This window comes from Canis aureus, chromosome 36 (genome assembly GCF_053574225.1).
Source record: "Canis aureus isolate CA01 chromosome 36, VMU_Caureus_v.1.0, whole genome shotgun sequence".
Lineage (NCBI taxonomy): Eukaryota > Metazoa > Chordata > Mammalia > Carnivora > Canidae > Canis > Canis aureus.
In genome coordinates, this window is record NC_135646.1 from 26,007,622 (window position 1) to 26,026,699 (window position 19,078).

General features: G+C 38.7%; 1 long non-coding RNA gene across 4 annotated transcripts; it reads right to left on the minus strand.

Annotated features, from left to right (window-relative positions):
- Positions 1–15,558: 15,558 nt before the first annotated feature.
- Positions 15,559–18,591, minus strand: LOC144305848 (uncharacterized). Of its 4 annotated transcripts, XR_013372872.1 has the most exons (5): positions 18,472–18,581; positions 17,809–18,011; positions 16,830–16,974; positions 16,658–16,726; positions 15,559–15,876 (listed from the first exon to the last, which is right to left on the minus strand). It is a non-coding gene; the product is annotated as an uncharacterized LOC144305848 (long non-coding RNA). The 4 variants fall into 4 exon arrangements; XR_013372870.1 differs by lacking the exon at positions 17,809–18,011 and having other exon boundaries at positions 18,472–18,591; XR_013372873.1 differs by lacking the exon at positions 17,809–18,011 and having other exon boundaries at positions 18,289–18,573.
- Between the last annotated feature and the right edge of the window lie 487 nt (positions 18,592–19,078).

Here is a 19,078-nt window from a genome sequence, read left to right on the forward strand (position 1 = left end):
TAGTTTCCAAGATCTATAAAGAACTTTTTAAACTCAACACCAAAGAAACAAACAATCCAATCATGAAATGGGCAAAAGACATGAACAGAAATCTCACAGAGGAAGACATAGACATGGCCAACATGCATATGAGAAAATGCTCTGCATCACTTGCCATCAGGGACATACAAATCAAAACCACAATGAGATACCACCTCACACCGGTGAGAATGGGGCAAATTAACAAGGCAGGAAACCACAAATGTTGGAGAGGATGCAGAGAAAAGGGAACCCTCTTACACTGTTGGTGGGAATGTGAACTGGTGCAGCCACTCTGGAAAACTGTGTGGAGGTTCCTCAAAGAGTTAAAAATAGACCTGCCCTACGACCCAGCAATTGTACTGTTGGGGATTTACCCCAAAGATACAGATGCAATGAAACACCGGGACACCTGCACCCCGATGTTTCTAGCAGCAATGGCCACGATAGCCAAACTGTGGAAGGAGCCTCGGTGTCCATCGAAAGATGAATGGATAAAGAAGATGTGGTCTATATATACAATGGAATATTACTCAGCTATTAGAAATGACAAATACCCACCATTTGCTTCGACGTGGATGGAACTGGAGGGTATTATGCTGAGTGAAGTAAGTCAGTCGGTGAAGGACAAACATTATATGTTCTCATTCATTTGGGGAATATAAATAATAGTGAAGGGGAATATAAGGGAAGGGAGAAGAAATGTGTGGGAGATATCAGAAAGGGAGACAGAACGTAAAGACTGCTAACTCTGGGAAATGAACTGGGGGTGGTGGAAGGGGAGAAGGGCGGGGGGTGGGAGTGAATGGGTGACGGGCACTGGGGGTTATTCTGTATGTTAGTAAATTGAACACCAATAAAAAATAAATTAAAAAAAACATAGTACATTCAAAGTGCTTTAGATATAAATTATAACTGAATACCATTGTATAACCCCTGGAATTGACTTGGTAAGAATCTGTTTAACATATCAGATGAGCTAGAGGATGAATATGGTGACTAAAATAAATATAAAAGAAAAAAATACAAAAGAAGCATAAACTTAATGTTGCTGCTATGTTGAAAGACATCATTAGGCCTGACTTCAAAATTCTGGGTGACATTTTGGCACTAAAGATTACAATTCTGATTGAGTCAGTATACTCTGAAACATTAAGCAAAACACATGATAGATTTGGGTACATAAAAACAAACACATGTATCAGTGAGCAAAATAGAGATCTAAGAAATAAATAAACCGGTACATATATGGCAGTAAATTTATAACAAAGGAGCCAAGAATGTACAATGGGGAAAGAATAGTCTCTTCAATAAATGGTAATGGTAAAACTGGACCCATATCTTACACTGTACACAAAATCAACACAAAATGGATTAAAGATTTGAACATAGACCTGAGACCTTAACACTCCTAGAAAGAAACATAGGTGGTAAACTCCTTGACGTTGGCCTTGGAAATGACATTTTGGGTTTGTTACTAAAAGCAAAGACAAGCAAAGATAAACAAGCAGGACTATGTCATACTAAAAAGCTTCTGGACAGCAAAAGGAATCATCAACAAAATAAAAATGTGACCTGTGGAATGGGATAAAATATTTGCAATCATATATCTGATAAGAAATTAATGTCCAAAATATATAAAGAATTCATGCAATTCAATAACACCACCACCACCACCAACAAATCAATGAATCCAATTTAAAAATGGGCAAAGGAACTGAATAGACATTTTCCAAGGAAGATATACAAATGGCCAAGAGGTACACTAAGGGGTGTTCAACATCAGTAATCATCAGGAAAATGCAAATCAAAGCCACAATGAGATATTACCTCATGCTTGTTAGAATTATTGTCATCAAAAAAGATAAGTAAGAGATCTCAAGTGTTGGCAAGGCTGTGGAGAAAAAGGAGCCCTTGTTCACTGTTGGTGGGAAAGTAAATTGGGGCAGTCAGAATGGAAGACAGTACGGAGGGAGATTCCTCAAAAAATTAGAAATGGAACCACCATATGATCCAGCAGTTCCAGTGCTGGGTGTGTAGCCAAAGGAAATGGAATCATTCTTAAAGAGTTATCTGTATCCCCGTGTTTATTGTAGCATATCTGCAATAGCTGAGACAGGGAAACAACCTAAATATCCATTGACAGATAAACGGAAAAAGAAAATATAATTATTTATACACAGTGTAATATCATTCAGCTATAACGAGAGGGAAGTCCTGCCATTCACAACATGGATGCACCTGGAGGACATGTTTTGCCAAATTAAATAAGCCAGATGCAGAAAGACAAATGGTTCATGATCTCACTTATATTTGAGATCTAAAAAAAAAAGTCAAACTCATAGAAACAGAGTAGGAAAGTAGTTGCCAGAGGCTAGGAGGTAGGAGAAATAAGGAGAAGTTGGTAAAAGGATACAAACTCTTCATAATAAAATGAATAAGGTCTAAGGATCTAATGTGAAATATGGTGAGTATTGTTGATAACACTGTATTATGTAATTGAAATTTACTGAGAGACAAACTTAAATGTTCTCATAAAAAAATTAAGTATATATGTTGAGGCAATGGATGTATTAATTAACTCGATAGGACTCATTAATGTTCACAATGTGTACTTGCAGCAAATCATCATGTTGTACACTTTGAATATCTTGAAGTTATCCATTGACCTGGAAAAAAGAGCTCAAATAAACATCCAACTTTATACTTCAAAGAATTAGAAAAAGAAAAGAAACTGAGCCCAAATCTAGCAGAAGGAAGGAAATAATGAAGATCAAAGCAAAAATAAATGAAATAGAGGCTAGAAAAACAGCAGAAAAGATGAGTGGAGCTGGCTTTTTGAAAAGAAAAAAACAGAAATGAAAAACATTTATTAGCTAAACTAAGAGACAAAAGTTAAAGAAATAATCAAAATGGAAATGAAAAGAAAGATATTACAACAGATACCACAAAATCTAAAGAGTCATCAGGGAAATGGCAAACCAAAGACAATGAGCCAGCACTTCATACCTGTTAGAATGTCTGCTAACAAAATGACAGCAGATTAGAAGTGTTGGCAAGGATGTGGAAAAAATAGGACACTTCTACTCTGTTGGTGGGAATGTAAACTGGTATGACCATTATGGAAAACACGTGGAGGCTCCTCAGAAATTAAAAATAGAACAACCATATGATTCAGTCATCTCATTTCTGAAGTCTATCCAAAGGAAATGAAATCAGTATCTTTAAGAGATATCTGCACTTTGCTGTTTCTTGCAGCATTATTCACAATAACCAAGATACAGAAGCAACCTCAGTTTCCACTGACAGATGAATGGACGAAGAAAATGTGGTAGATGTTCTACAAGGCAATATTATTCAATCTTAGAACAAAATTTTGTCATTTGCGACAACATGGATGAACCTGGGGACGTGGTGCTAAATGAAACAAGCCAGGTACAGAAAGACAAACGTGCATAATCTCACTTACAGATGGAATCTCACAAAGTCCAGCTCATAGAAGCAAAGTAGAATGATAGTTGCTTGGGTTAGAGAGGTAGGAAGAAGATGACTCCTTTGATGTTGGCCAAAGGATGCAAATTTTCAGTTCTGCAAGATGAATAAGTTCTGGTGATCTAGTATGAAGCGTGATGAATATAGTTACTAATACCATACTGTGTACTTGAAATTCGCTAAGAGAGATCTTACATGTTCTCATCACCCAAAACAAAGGTAACCATGTGAGGTGAAGGATATGTTAGTTAGCTTGACGGTGGTAATCATTTCACAATGGATGTATAAATAAAAAAATGTTGTTCACTGTAAACATTTACAATTTTTATTTGTGAATTATACCTCAGTGTAGCTGAAAAAAAGAAAAATGAATGCAAAATAATGGATGTGGCTCAATTCATAAAATTGCTGTGATCGCTATATTTTCAGCAAACATAATTTAAATTTGCACAGCTTGCTACAGTTTATTAAACTCATTTGATCTTCATATTTATGTGTGATGGAATTTCTATTATTTACACATAGTGCAATTTAGGCTTGGGAAGATGAAATGACTTTCTTACTCACACGGCTAGCAGGCACTGGTTTGGGGATGAATTTACGTCTTTTGCTTGTGAATACAATTCTTTCCATACTAAACTGTAGCAAATGACATAGGCATAATTTTCCCTTGGTCATCACATATTTAAGACCCATTTACCACTGAAAGATTATCTTGAATTTGTATTAGGAATATTTCCCCTAAGAATTTTTATGTGTTTCTTCCCTAAGTCTTCTACTATTCTGAAGATAGAAAAAAATAGATTTGCTAATAATTTTTAGAAATAATGGTGGTTACTAGAGAATTAATGGATTTGGCAAAAAGCCATCAGATTATCTTATATTCATTAGTTTTGCTATGTTTACGAAACAGAATATTACTCAGCAATGAAAAAGAATGTACCACTGGCTAAACAACAATCATGAATCTTGGTGACATGATGGTAAGTGAAAGAAGCCAGCCACGAATCCATTTTTATAAATGAAAGCAAGTAACACAATTTATGGTAAAAAAGAATAGGAAGAGTGCTTGCTACTGGCACAGGGGAGGGAAAGGAGAACTATAGTGTAGGGTTCTTTAGGGAGACAGAACCAATAGAAGAAATTTATTATAAGGAATTGATTCCTGCAGTTATAGAGTCTAAGAAGTCCCAATGTCTGCCCTCTGGAGTCCCAGGGAAACTGGTGGTATAATTCAGTCTGAGTCCAAAGGCCCAAGAACCGGGGGAACTAATGATGTAGACTCCAGTCTGGATCAGAGGGCTTTGAGAACAAGGAACATTTGAGGGTAGCAGAAAATTGATGTCTTAGCTCAAGCTATCAGGCAAGAAGGGTTGAAATCTTCCTTTTTCTCCTTCTTATTCTATTCAAGCCTTCAATGGATTAGGTGATGCCCATCCTTATGGGGGAGGGCAAACTGATTTACTGAGTCCTCTGATTCAAAAGCTGATTTCATTCAAAAATACTCTCCAGAAATAATATTTAGCCAAATATTTGGACACCCTATGATCCAATAAAATCTACACATAAAGTTGACCATCGCAGGAACTTTCTTGAAGATGGAAATTTACCTATATTTTGATGAGAATGTGGGTCACATGGGTGTTTTTACAGGTAACAACTAATTGAGTTATACATTGAAGATTTATGTATTTGTAATTTTTTTTTTAGAAAGTAGGCTCTATGCCCAGCAGGGAGCCCAATGCCAGGGCTTAAATTTTCGACCCTGAGATCAAGACCCTGATCTGAGATCAAGAGTCCCATGCTTAGCCAACTGAGCCAGCCAGGTGCCCCGTGTATTTGTAAATTTGTAACCTAGAAAAATACTTGCTTAAAAAAAAAAAAAAAAAAAAGTTTGCTTAACTGAATGATATGGGGTCAGCAATTCTGAAAGGCATCTTTCAATTTTTTACAACTCTAGGCCTAAGCAAATTGATAAATATATCAAGAACAATGGAAATTGGAAGTATCAATAAAAACTCATGAATGTGTCCATGTGTCACTTAATTGTACTTAATGTCCATGTCTTAGTTTTTAAATACGAATCTCCACCTAAAAGAACTAGGCCTCTTTGGAGTAAATGCTGATTTCAGGGCTGCTGTAGAGAAGTATAGACTAATCCCAAACTATATAACTTGAATATCATTGTAAGGAGACACTAGAGAACCTAAATGGAGGGTTATTCTACCAAATAAGTGCCTCAACTTTTCAAAAACATCAAGGTTAAGAAAAGACAATGAAAGATTGAGCAACTCTTCCAGACTACAGGACACTTAAGAGGCATGACAGCTATATATGAGATCTGAAGTAACCTGTGCAGCTATAAAAGGCATTATTGGGCCAGTTAGTGAAATTTGATTATGGACTATGCATTAGATAATGGTATGGAACTAATGTATTTGACTGCTTTGCTTATTGAACTGTGGGTTAAGAAAATGGTCTTTTTTTTAAAATTTTATTTATTTATGATAGTCACAGAGAGAGACAGAGAGAGAGGCAGAGACACAGGCAGAGGGAGAAGCAGGCTCCATGCACCAGGAGTCTGACATGGGATTCGATCCTGGGTCTCCAGGATCGCGCCCTGGGCCAAAGGCAGGCGCTAAACCGCTGCGCCACCCAGGGATCCCCAAAAATGGTCTTTTTTAAAAAAGATTTTATTTATTTATTCGTGAGAGATACAGAGAGAGATGCAGAGACACAGGCAGAGGGAGAAGCAGGCTCCACACAGGGAGCCCGATGTGGGACTTGATCCCGGGTCTCCAGGATTCCAGGATCACCCCCTGGGCTGGAGGTGGCACTAAACCGCTGAGCCACCTAGCCTGCAAGAAAATGGTCTTGTTCTTATGAAATGTAAACAGGAATTTAGAAGTAAAGGGGCATGGTGTCTCCAACATACTTTCAAAAGCTCAGAAGAAATCATATATAGTATGGTAGTATTTGTGCATACATAGGGGGAAGAGAGAAATGAGACAGAGAGAGAGAAGGATTGAGTGATAAGGCTGAGTGAAATGCTTGAAAATTGTTGAATATTGACACAAGGTGTATAAGGGGTTCCTTATACTTGCAGCTTTTCTCCTCTATGCATTAAATTATATCAATGTTCAGCAGTAACCCACAGAAAAATAAAAAAATCATCAGAAATGGATTCAGAAGTAAAATCTAATTTTTCTATTGCCAGATGGTTATTCTCATTTTCTTTCTATCTGCTTTTATTCTTGATTCCATACCGCATTTTCCTTGGTGAGTCTACCCCAAATGCCGTGCCTTCTTTGTCAAGTTGAAATTGTGCAATGTAGCTTTCCATATTTAAATGCTGCCATAAGATAACTCCGAAGGCAAGACACGATGAGGATGAAGAGATGTGAATAAATGCATTTGCATATAAACCATTTAATTCAGGTCAGGATGCATTCCATTATGCTTTCAAAACTAAAGGGATAACTGCAAATAATAGACATTAATGCACATGTTTCCTTAAAGAAGGGACAGAAGAATATAATAATACTTTGTTTTCAGAAATATAGTTGAATAAATTAGGCAAAAACTTTCAGCTGAAAGAAGAGACATTTCTAAATATACTTTATCTTATTCTTTTAATGAATAATTTCCGTAATCCTTTTATAGTAAATTATGTTCTTCATTTTAAATGCCCAGCTTTCGACACAAGTGCAAAGAAAGATTTTCAGGCTTCCATTTTCTCTGGGGAGTTAATCAAACAGAAAAATCTGTTGCCTCGGGCCTTTTGCATTCATGAACGAAAATACAGTCTAAAGGATAGATACAACTCTATCTTTTTTGTGATCTGATAGCATATGTTAATTTTCCTAGCTTTGGCCATAAAAATAATGAGTAACTGTAACGACGGATATTGGCTCTGCTATTCAAAAAGTTTAAGCACTGCAACAACCACAAATTAAAAAAAAAAAAATTAAAGATATGTCACTATACCTGTGGTCTGAATTTAGTAATAATAGATTAAAGCTGAATATTTTCTAACTAAAAAAGGTGAAGGTGGTTCCATTGGATGATGGATCTGTCTTAAGTGGACTCCTCTGTTAACTCCATCTTACATCCTGCATCTCACATTTTTATAGTGAAAATCAACTTGCTTTCCATTGTCCCCTCCCTTACACCTTACAGGCAGTTACAGTTCAGGTTCCATTCAACTTTGATAAAATATTCTCTAGAACCAACTACTTCGACCAACCAGATTTTGCAATATATTATGTAATGTGTATGTTATGTTATATATAGCGTTTTCTTCCAACTCTGTCTCATAGTATATGACCAACACATCTGATTTATGATAATACATAAGGAAAGGCAGCCCTATGAATCTGTGGGTCTTGTACTAATGTGTATATATTATTTATTTTTCTTCTTGGCCACCTTTATCTTCTTTCATTCTAAGCTGCCTTTTTGTTTTTTGTGGGCGAAATAATTGGTTATTACCTATTTCCTCCTAAATATTTGATTGTTAAGATTGAAACTCTTAATATTTTGAAAATGAAAACTACCCTGTGTCAGCCCACATCTTGGCCTGTCTAAAGTCATTAAACTTGGATGGCACCGAGTTTCTCGATGGGGATGGTGGTGCACAGGTGTTTACTAAAGTAATCCAAGAAGGGCCATTGGGATGAGGAGGAGGGAGGGAAGATTGGCTTTTCAGGGTGGACCACAAGCAGGTTTGTACCTGCGCAGCTGGGTGGGATCTAATTATCTCGCCAGTGAGATATCTGAAGAGGATTGTGATTGTGACAGGAGAGCCATGAGGAGTCAGTGCTCAGAATGAGAGGGGTCTGAAGGGTCCAGTGCTTCATTAAGAAGGGCAGACCGCTCACGTATCATAAGGTCCTTGGGGATAAGCAAAGCCTGCATGCGATCCATTGAGGAAGTCTGTGTGCAAAACGAGCTTTAGCAAATAGAATGACAGAAGACTTCTGCAAATAGAAATGAGTCCTAAAAATAAGGAAACAAGTAGTCTAAGAGTAAACGGTGTGTTATGGGAACAGCAGTGAATCTAAAAATGTGGTTCTGCAGAATCTGGAAGAAGAAGAAAACTCGAGGGGGAATAAAAATACTTGCCAACGGGCCCCATTACTTTCTCATCGAGGGGGAGCTAGGAGCATGCATGTGTGCGCACAAACATACGTGCATCTGCCACACGTGGATGGGGACCCATCGTGCTGTACACAATTCCACGTGTCCCTCTACAGTCACTTGCAATTCGTATCTCGACTGTGACTTAGTCATCCTCAACCAGTCCTTTGGCCGTCCTCCTCGATTCTAAGTTAAACCCATCTCCTTGAAGCATTGTCATTTTTGAGTAATCTATGTTGCCATCGCTGCACAGATATTTTTTCTGAATGAAATACACATCACACTGGCACAAAAGATAGATCTCTGATAAAAGTCGTAAGTGCCAGTTTCACTTCTAGTCCTGAGATCCGTCGGTCTCCCAGGTTCCCAAAATTGGGTCATTTAGTTAATACCTGTCGGTTCACCTGGGACTGGCTCCATCTGAAAGAAATCCATTTCTCTCCTGGGCAAATTGAAACTTTACCCAAGAAAGCTGAGGAGCATGGGTTTTACAATTGATCTAAGAATGATTCGGGTGTTCGCAGGTAAGTCCTGATACATCTTACCACTGCCCTGCAAAAGCCTAATGAAACTGAGGTTTGTTCATTTGCTCTTCTAGTGCAGGCAACGGGTCTATGGGTGACTCCTGAGAGTCAGGGGATGATTATGATTTCTCATCAATGAAGCTTCATTCTGTGGGTGCCTGCTGCTTTAGCACATAAAAGAACATACAATCAATCCCTTTTCTGCTGAACCCTTAGTTGATAGCACCAAAGTTTGCAAGCATCGACAAAACAATTTCATCAACATTGTAAAATCATTCAGGTAATAAATAGTATCCAGAAATGGCTTCTCTGGGGGCTGGGCCAGCAGCAGGGGTGGGGGGAATAATTGCAGCTACATGGTTTGCTGATTGCTTTTTAACTGGATAGCCCAAGAGAGCTAATGCCATGAGTCATTTGGAGATACTATAGCAATCGTTCAGAAAAAAAAAAAAAAATAAAATAAAAAAAAATAAAAAAAAAGCAAGCAAGAAAAAAAAAAAAAAACACGGTTCAGAAACCTGCATCAGCTCTTGAAAAACCTTTGCATTTTCAATAAGCACTGACTAGAGACAAGGCTGTTTTCCGATCTTTCCATGGAAAACTACAAGTTCAAAGTTCATTTCAAGGGCTTGTCTTCGTTCATGTGTATTTTATCAAGTTTGTGTCCGGCCACTCTCTGGTTGGATTTTGCCCTATCCAAGCTTACAGTTCTGCTTTGCATGATGGTGTGCCTGCCTCTACCACTTTTCTTGCAGTTGCCTTTTTAACTTCAAAAATGCATTTTTTCCCCCAGCGAAGCTTTTGAAATTAGTCTCATCTGATCATTCCTGTGGCCAAATTTAGTCAGATACATCATTAATACTCTGCTCATTTGTGTTCTTAGTTACATCGCTTTGTAATCATTCTCCAATTATTACTTACAGGAGTAGATCTGTTTATCTCCATATTCTGCTATTGTCCCCTCAACTCAGTGGTAATACGTGGTGGGAAGAATCTGAGTGCCTGAACTAAAGTTAGATGGCGTAGGTAAGATACAATTAAATTAAATTAAATTAAATTAAATTAAATTAAGAATGCCTAGAATTCCATTGTGACATTTAGCATTCAGATTTACACATGGCTTCCGAGGCTCATTCCTTTAATACTTAGGATTTGAAATCTGAGGATCCTGCATTGATCTCAACTCAGGTCACATAGGTGGTGGTACCAAATAAAACTGTTTTTTTCCAGACAACAGTATCTCAGCTATTCAGCAGATAGAGAGACAGTAGGTTATAAAACAGAATGTGAATCCTATTATAATTTGAGAATAATGAAAAATACAAAACATTAATTTCAAAGGTTTAGGCTGTGCAACAGAAATTCAACAGGCACGGAAACATGAGCTGCCCCATTTAGTAATCACGACCTTACAGATAGGAGTTATTTCATATCCCACTTCCATCATAAGGTCTTTTGGGTAAAAGCTCCTTGTAGGTGACCATTCCCTAAGAGCCTAAAGGAAACAGATTCTGCAGATGAATCTTTAGGAGAAAAATGGATTTCTTTTTTTAGCCAAAGAATGGAGAGAGTGTAAAGCAGGATATCCAGTATAAATAAAATTTTTCTACCTGCTGCACTTGGAGTTCTTTGAGAAAATATGACACATTCGCTTGCAGCCTAATAATGTTGCTCTAAATATATAGTCAAAAAACTATAAAAATTAGCAATATCAGCAGCTTACAATTGTTGAGTATTTGTATGTGACTTTCAGTATTTTTTATATACACCATTTCCTTTTATCCCTATACTAGTCCTTTTTTAAGTTAGATTTTAATTATCCCCATTTTACAGATGAAAAATAAATTACCCAAATCAAACTAAGAAGCACTAGAAGCTAGGAATCTTCCTTTCTGATATTTTCCACTCATTATCAGAAAGGGAGACAGAACATAAAAGACTCCTAACTCTGGGAAACTAACTAGGGGTGGTGGAAAGGGAGGTGAGCGGGGGGTGGGGGTGACTGGGTGATGGGCACTGAGGGGGACACTTGACGGGATGAGCACTGGGTGTCTTTCTATATGTTGGCAAATTGAACACCAATAAAAAATAAATTTATAAAAAAAAATAGAAGCTAACACTCTTACCCATCCTGTCTCACCTAAACCTTGTAATATCAATATCGCCTTGTAATTTTATAAACAATTTAAGATATTACATTAGCTCATAAATCACAAAAAATATTTTCAGGAAACTTTGAAGGACGAGATTGACAGAATGAGCTCAAATTCTGCTCCCGTGAAATGTCTGTGCTACCTTAACAGGTAGGTGGGTTTCACCTGAGAAATTGCATAAGGAGAATTATTCTAGACAGGAGTTTTGATCCATGAGTGTTGAACTCTACTGACTCTATGGGTAGGTAAAACAGACTGCATTCTTGTAAACATATTATTTATAAATATATGAGTTTATCAGTAGGTATGTGTGTAGGTGAGTATGGACACTTGGCTTAGAATTGCATTGCGTGCTGTAATCACTAAGCACTTGAGTGTCGTCTTCTGAGATGTTTAATGCTAGAGTGAAATTTAAGAAGTAAATGTAATGTCAACATGACTCTTGCTGTGATTAAGAAATAATTATACTCTTTAGTGAACAACAGAGCTTAAAAATAACTGGATTACTGCATATCATTGCACATTGCTGCCTCTTTCTTGGATTATACGTAGATTAAAACAAATTCATATAACACTATGGAGCAAACTGCTTAAAAAGTACATAGTGATTCAGTTGCATAATTGTCACCAGTGTCGGTGGGAGCTGTATGGTTACATCCTCAGTGATAGCTGTGTAATAATTGGAATATTGGACATAGGATTGTATATATTTATACCAGTCCTTGCGGCAAACACATTCCTCTATCCTGTTGTCAATAGACACTACTTACGATTCAATTTGGAAGCAGAAAAGAGCCTGGGGTCTGGAAACAGCCTCCCTGGGGTTGTATCCAGTTTCTGACACATCAGCTGGGTGACCCTGACTAAATTAATGCGTGTCTCTGTGGCCCAGTTTCTTTATTTAAATGGAGACTATGACAGTATCTACCTCATAAGGTAGTGGTTACAGATTGTATCTTAAACTTCTAAAATTCTCGGAACAGGCCTTGTCATAGAGCTGATACCAGTAAGCACTAGCTGTTCTCCTTATGGTCATTGCTGCTCTTGTTACTGTGTCCTGAGGGAGTTATAACAGAAACGTGGAACAGATATATTTATGAAATAAAATGTATCGTGACCTTTGATATAAGCCATTGTACCAACAATGATCGATCACACAATGATTATTGTCTGTTATCCTTTTCCAAATTATTTATCACAATAATAGAAGTGCACACATATGCTAAATACTGTGGAACACATTTTATATGAGCAAGACAATATCATGTGTACAACAACTTGCCCTAGACTGGTTGACTCGCTATCACAGAATGCCGTAGACGGGGGAGATGATAGACAGCAGACTTTATCTAGTTCTGGAGGCTGGGAGTCCAAGGTCAAGGAGCCAGCAGATCCGGTGTCTGGTGAGAGCTCACTTTCTGGGTCATAGAGGACAGGCTTCTCATTGTTGTCTCCACATGGCAGCGGGTGAGAGCGCTCTCTGGGATTTCTCATAAGGGCGCTAATCTCATTCGTGAGGGCTCCACCCTCATGATATAATCACCTCCCAAAGGCCCTACCTCTTTATTTTAACACGTGAATGCTGGCAGGTGGCCACGGGGGTTGGGGTGGGGGTCGGGGTGGGGGAGTGGGGGGGATTGGTACCAAACATTCAGTCTATAAAACAACTCTAAAAGGAAAGTGCTATTTAAGAAAAAAAAAATCACGAAGAAGCAGAAAGTCCAATTCAGAGAACTTTGGTAACCTTCCCCAAGTCACACAGCAATGAGGAGGACGCTGTATCGGAATCAAGAGCCTCTGATACCAGCTCCCAGGCTTGTAACAAGAGCTTTGACTAGGGAGTTGTCATGTCATCTCTGTCCTTCAGAGGGATACTTTCATAGCAAATATAATTTTTTGCCTCCTTTCCCCTAAAGAATAGAGTTTATATAAACCCCAGATTGAATTTTTCCAATATTTTTTTTTATTTAACATTTGGAGCAAGAAGAGAGAATGTAGTAGAGTTACATCCTTTCTATAAAATGCACATACATTTTCCCTAACACTCTCTAGGGTTTGAGTTTCCTCAAAAAATGTGATTCACTGCAGAGGCCAGGGAACACAAAATAGGTGGCTATCTGTCTCCCTGGCATCATGGCTCCTTTCTGTACATTGCCATTCAGCAACTTAATGGGACCTGACACATGAAAAGTATTTGAATTTTGTACTTCTAGAAGTTTCAGGAAGTTTTGTTTTCTTTTTCTTGTTGATAACTTGACACTGAGTTCTTCCCTGCTGGAAGACTCATTTGTTAAAATGAGCTTTTTATTTATTTAATTCTAGCTAATCTCTTTTCTTGTTTTTTTTTTTTTTTTTTCCTCTCTTCATTTTTAATAGTAATGCTCAGTTCACTTATTACAGGTACTAAATCTTCAGTTTCATCTACTGTGACCAAAAAGATGAGAATGATTTTTTTTTCTAATAATTTTCACATAAAGGTCAATTAGGAAATCAGAAAGTAATATCACAGATTTCCTGTGTTCTCAAACTTCCCTTGCTCAGGACAACTAACTGACCTCACACTACCTTTCAGCATTAGCAAATGTGATAGGCTCAGACCAGAGGAGAAAAATAAACATATACTAATTTTGCTCCGTCGGTTATTTTAATTTTCAGTGTCATCAAGGAAGGGAGTTCCTTTCTAAAAGAAGGAGCTTTTTTCTTCTCTTTCTTTGTCTTGCTTCTCAATAGAGAAGCAGGCTGATGGACCTTTATTGGCTTCAAACAAAGACAGAACTGACAACAAAGAAACCCTGATAATTTCAGAGTTTGGGTCTCTTTTGGTTATCTGAAATTTGCTGCTTCAAAAACAATAAATGCTTCAATAACCTGACTGCAGAAAATACTTAATGGAAATTGTGATTTTCATCTTCCAATCTAATTCATTTCACAGTAAGGTGTGGGCTTAATACGGGAACTTTTTCTTTTGTTTATGACATTTTCACACTTACAGATATTTGTAGGCACACGAAGGGACTGCAAACAGCTGATTGTTTCTGAAATTAGCTCAGTACAGACACAAAGCAATGCCTGAGAATAACTTCTGTTTGAAAAGTGAAAATTCTAAAGGGTAAGGCTGCTTTATAAATAAAATCTCTATAATCTGTTTTAATGCACTTTAACTTTTGTATTTATTAATTTATTTGCAAAATCTGGATGGCAGTTTAATTAGGGTTTAAAGTTTAAAAATCTATGATTTTAAGAAAGTCCTATTAGTCATGCCTGAAAATGAGCCATGGGCTTAATAGGTTTGGGAAAAGGTTTTTAAATTTAAAATTTACATACACATGTACACATGGTAAAAAGGAAATGTTATCCTTTAAGACAAACAGAATTATATCTACATGTGCTTGTCTTGCATTTAATTAGTGTGAAATTAGGTTATGGGTTCTCAACAAGGACAGGGCACATTCCAGAACATGAAAAGTTTTATAGTCATGCCAGGAGTTCCTAATTTACTTTGAGAAAATAATGTCTAGGAGCCTTGAGTGGCTTACATTGCTAGGCATCTCCAATAAGAAGCATATTACTCTTCCATAAAACTTATTCCACTTGTATCTCACATTTCTACATTGTTTTAAATATTACCGTTTAACTTGAAATTTATAATTTTAGCACGATGATTTGAATTTCCCCAGGGGGAAAATATGGAATAGCAAAGTACCCATGTAGCAGAAATTACCTGCAGATCCCATAAAATAAGCTTCCATGCTTTTCCATTATGTTCTATTCACAGAATGAATAGCCGATTGCATCCTGCGGATTATCAAGCGATTTATATAGGGGTGTCCTTGTAAGGTGTGCATTAGTTGTAATCCTTGGTACATAAATCATTTGCTTAAAATCAAAATGATTTTACATATAGAAAGCGCATCCACTTCACCTAATGTTCCGTGATCAGTGTTTACACCTACCACCAATTGCCATTTGTGAAAATAATTCTTTAAAATTTGAAAAAAAAATTGTTGCTGAGCCTTCCGAACAGTTTAGCTCACGCTCCTCTCAAGCTCAGGGGATCTCTTTCCTTAGGTCAGACCTACTGTTTAAAGCTGACACTATATTTAGCAACTACCTTCTGGAGGGAGAGACCTTTGAGAACATCGACCTGCCCATTTGAGTCCTACCTGACAATTCCTCATTGTAAACAGCTAACTTTATAGAAAATGGTTTTTTAACATGGTTTTAATCATGCAGCAATTAAGGGTAACATTTAGAAATAAATCTCGAGACAGTTCCTTATCCTTCTGTCAACTGGAAGTTGAATTTAAGCCTTCACCTTCTTGGTCTCCCCTTTAGTTTTGGTTTTGTTTCCTGAAAGTATGGGATTCAATCTGCAAATGGTCACTGCGACAGAGTTTTCTTGAAGACTTCAAGAAACCTTGTCGTAATACAAGCAGTGTTGGTCCTTTGCTCTTGAGTTATCATGTATCATGACTTCCCCTGACTGGAGGCACACTCCGATGTCCAATCTCAACGTGGCTTCTTTGTTTCCTGCATCTGAGGTGATCTCTCTGTGCGACAAGAAGAAAGAAAAGCAAGCAAGCAAGCAAACAAACCCAGGAGACTAAATTCAATCCATCTGATAGATTCAGACTCATAAATTCACTCTCTTCGGGTATTTGTCTCTTTTGAATATTTAGTCTTACAGGCTTTCTCCACCTCCCTGCTTCTCTCAGAGGTGATGTGTGTCTCTCAGGAAGCTATGTGATCTAGAAGCAGGGAAGGGAGCACGCATCTCAATAGTTATATCTGCAAGACCTTGCTTGCTTTTCTGGTCCCTCTGATCCCTGCAGTGATGTCCTTAGCTGGTGGCGGAGTGTCCTGCTAGCATCCTCGGATGGTAGCTGGGAGCTCTTGCCTGTGTAGTTATTTTTCAGGTTGCTCAGGAGTCCTTCCTGCTGACTTGGCTCCACAGACCCCTCTGATGTTGGGTTGTAGCTTCCTTTTGCTCCCTATCCTTGGGTGTACCCCACAGATTGTAGATAAATGGTTACCCCTCATTGCTACAACCTTCCCCACGTGAGCCTGCCAATACCTTTTGTGCCAAATGGGACTCTAGGAAGACTGAGGCAGGGCTGGTCAGGACTTTTATCTCCCTAACCTTGTAGCTGCCCTCGGTTGTTTTGTTATGCTCTGTGCAACTGGCTTTCCCTCTAGTTCCTAGTGGAAAGCAGGACAATCACCCTCTAGCTGATGTTTTCTTGTCAACCTATCTAACACAGTCCCCTCTCCATGACTCCATTGCAGAGGGTGGGCGATCTAGATCTACATGTCTTCTTATCTATTTCTTACCGACTTTCTTGTCTTCATTCCACAACTACCCAGGAAAGGAGGATTGGGCTTTCCCCTTCCTCTTCCTGTCTGTTCAGAAAAATCACTGATGTCACATACTTCTTGAGGTGAACTCTCCTCTTTCTTTTTAAAAATGGCAGATGGGGCCTACATATTTCAAGAAGATTTTTACCTGTTAAACTTGAGTTAGCCTCTGGATACAAAATGTGCCACATTTGCTCTGTTAGTGACTCATTTGAGATCATTTGCAGGTTCTTGCGAACAAAATGGAAATGATGTGTTAATTTTTCCTAAGCTCCCCTTAGAAAATCTGGAAACTACAAAAAAACAAAAACAAAAAGAGTTTGTTATATCTGAGCGACCCACACCAAGTGGCTGTTAGTGTCTTATTTTAGCTTTTCATTTAGGCTATTGCATGCTTTTCTGCACCGGACTGACATTCAGCACAGGCCTAAATGTGACTACACCATTTTATTTTTAAAGATTATTTATTTATTTATTTATTTATTTATTTATTTATTTATTTGGCAGAGAGAGGGAGAGAGAGAGCGAGCATGCATGCTAGCGCACAAGTAGGCAGAGTGGCAGGCAGAGGGAGAGGGGAAAGCAGGCTCCCTGCAGAGCAGGGAGCCCAATGTAGGGCTCGATCCTAGGACACTGAGATCATGACCTGAGCCTAACTAAGGCAGATGCCTAACCGACTGAGCCACCCAGGCTCTCCATGACTGCACTATTTTAGTTTCAGAGTCTGCATTCTTACTTCCCTTCCCATCTGGTGTTCACCGGAGCAAAAGGCCTAACTCACAGCTAAGTGTGAAGAATATTGGAACACTTGGATATGCTCTTAGTCCTTAGAAGTTCATTTGGCCTCAGCTGAGGAAGATTAGAGTCCCCAGTGGTGAAATTCAATTAGTAAATCGGGGTCTTGACCTTTTTGGGACCTTCTGCCCCAATCTCTTGGCTTTCTCTTCTCAGAGCCTGCTTACTTTAGCTGTGCTCCTGAGTTCCTATGGGTCTCTGGGAAGCAGGGATTGGGACCCTTCCCTCATGTTTTGTGGAATAACATATCAGGATTATGGACCCTGTGGAGGGGTTCACTGACAATCTTCCCCGAGCTCTTCACACAGTTGTAGCAAAGTTAGAATTACTACCTTCGTCTCCTTCTGCCAAAATGGGACTTGGTAAAACACACTTTGAGTTCTCCTATGAAAAAATCCTTCCAAAGGTGATCTGACTAGTTCCTTGTGGTATAGCAGCCCCCCATAATCAGAGGAAAGGGAAGCAGCTTGCTGAAATGGAAGATTTCCCATTTCCTGTCCTCACCGCAGCTGATGAATTAGACACCATAGTTGAGCTATTGGCATAGAAGAAGAGCTAGTATGAAGACTGCGCAAGTCAGGTGCACCTGAGGGCAAGACCATCCCAACCTGTGGAGAGCGAAGGCTTGCCTACTGAAACACAGGGCTGAGGAGCATTCTTTGTTCTTGGGAACAGAGAAAACTTCTTTTTGCTAATGAATAGCCCTACTGAAGGACCTAGGCAAGATGCAAGGGGACTAGGTGGCTATGCCTGCCTGCTTGAGGGAAAGTAGCTGGGAGGTTGTCATGTCCAGGCCGCACCGCAGTGATTACTTGAAATCTGCGGCAACAGCGGGTGGATACATGAAAGGTAAACCCCAGACCAGGTTGTTCAGTCAGACAGCGCCAGTGCTCTCTTCCCAATGAAGTGGCAGGACATTTTGAGGAAAGCCTTCCTGGAGGTTGACTGGTATTATCTGCCAACTGGCATGAAGAGGAAACCTGAAATGTGATCACCTGATGTAAGACAAGAGGTCCTCTGTATTGGGTTCCTAGGGCTGCTCTAACAAAGTATAACGGGCTGGGTGGCTTAAAGCAACAGAAATGGTTTTTTCTCAGATTCCAAGGGACTAGAAGAAGTCTGCAATTATGATGTCAGAACAGTCATGTTCCCTTCGGAGTGGCGAGGGGATATCCTTCCTTTCCTCTTCCTAGTTTCTGGTGGTTGCTGGCAATCCTTGGCATTCCTTGGCTTGTAGACGCATTGCTCTGATCCTCCTCTATGTTGTCATGTGGCTTTCTTCCCTGCGTTCCTCTGTGTTCTCACATGGCCTTCTTATAAGGACACCAGTCATTGGATTTAAGGCTCACCCTAGTCCAGTATGCCTTCGTGTTAATTAATATGTCTATGAAGACCTTAAAATCACATTCTTACATTCTGGTTAGACATGAATTTTGGAAAGGGCACTGTTTGAACCAGTGTAACCTCTGTCCCCTAATATAGACACATATTTTGTTATTATTGCTACAGTTTTTATCTTTCAGAAAAGTCTCCTATTCTTCCTCTTCTAAAATTAGATTCTAACTCTGTGACCAAAGAACAAATATAAAACCTGTGTAGTAC